Source organism: Terrapene carolina, unplaced genomic scaffold (assembly GCF_002925995.2).
Source record: "Terrapene carolina triunguis isolate 2854851 unplaced genomic scaffold, T_m_triunguis-2.0 Scaffold552, whole genome shotgun sequence".
In the NCBI taxonomy this organism is placed as follows: domain Eukaryota; kingdom Metazoa; phylum Chordata; order Testudines; family Emydidae; genus Terrapene; species Terrapene triunguis.
Window position 1 is genome coordinate 574,364 of NW_020664903.1, and position 1,483 is coordinate 575,846.

Consider the following 1,483-nt stretch of genomic DNA (forward strand, 5'->3'; position numbering starts at 1 on the left):
CACAGAACCTCACCCACCCACTCCTGTAATAGACGTATAACCTCTGGCTGAGTTACTGAAGTCCTCAAATCATGGTTTAAAGACTTCAAGTTACAGAGAATTCACTGTTTACACTAGTTTAAACCTGCAAGTGACTGGGGCCCCATGCTGCAGAGGCAGGCGTACCGCCCCCTCCCCCCAGGGTCTCAGTCAATCTGATCTGGGGGAAAATTCCTTCCCAACCACAACTATGGCGATCAGTTAGATTCTGAGCATGTGGGCAAGTCCCACCGGGCAGATACCTGGGAAAGAATTCTCTGTAGTAACTCAGAGCCCTCCCCATCTAGTGTCCCATCTCCAGCAGTTGGGGATTTTTGCAACTGGCAGTCGCTGATGGGCCACATGCCATTGTACGTAGTCCTATCATACCATCCCCTCCATAAACTTATCAAGCTCTGTTACCTGCACAATACAGCTCAGTCTTGAAGCCAGTTAGGTGTTTTGCCCCCACTGCTCCCCTTGGAAGGCCGTTCCAGGTCTTCACTTCTCAGGCTGTGAGGGATGGACCAGATGGGACCTTATAGGCCTTTTGCATCCCTAATGGCTGTGATCTCTGTCGGTGAAAGGTATATCACCCAGTGTGCTTTGGAGCATACCACAGATGAGGCTAACTTACCAAACACTTACTATTGCATCAACATTGCAATGCAAAAGTTGCCTTAATGTAGCACTTGTAGGATTTGCTGAATAATTGATGCGGCCAGTAACTGTCTATAAAAAACATGAAATATGCCGGAGGCAGACTAGATACCATAGTAAAGGCTTCAAGACCCATCACAAAATGAACATGAAGTAGGAAAATAATGTAATTACTGTGCATTGTGTGACTGCAGTATGTTTTCAGCACAGAAGCATTATTCTTAGAGAGGCAACCGGGATTGTGCTTGGGTCTGGAAGGTCTCATCTCTGACTCTGCCAGTGTTTCGCTGGATGACCTGGGGCATGACCCAGCCCCGGTCCGTGCCTCAGTTTCCCCATCGGTAAAATGGAGATAATATATGCGACACATTGGATTTGTGTGGATTAATGGGTTAACGTCTGCACAAGGCTTTGCAACATGCCATCCCCCGTGCCTCATTTTCCCCTTATGTAAAATGGGGATACTAATACTTTTTTCTATCATAGAAGCATTGTGAGGGTAAATGCATTAATGACAGGAGATGCTCAGATACTGCGGTGATAGGGGGCCAGAAAAGTGCCTAGACAGATGGCTATTAATTCCAAAACACATTAATTCCAAAACATATCCAACTATTTTCCCCCCTGAGATGCTAATAAATAACAATAATTAAAACTGTTGATATACCATAGCACTGTCAATGTACAGGCAGAGCTATCCCTTGGGTAGGGTGAATCGGGGTGACCACCCTGGGCCCCACACTTTGGGGGGCCCCGTGCTTCGATAAAATTGGGACTGTCCTGATATTTAGCCCTTTGTTCCGCG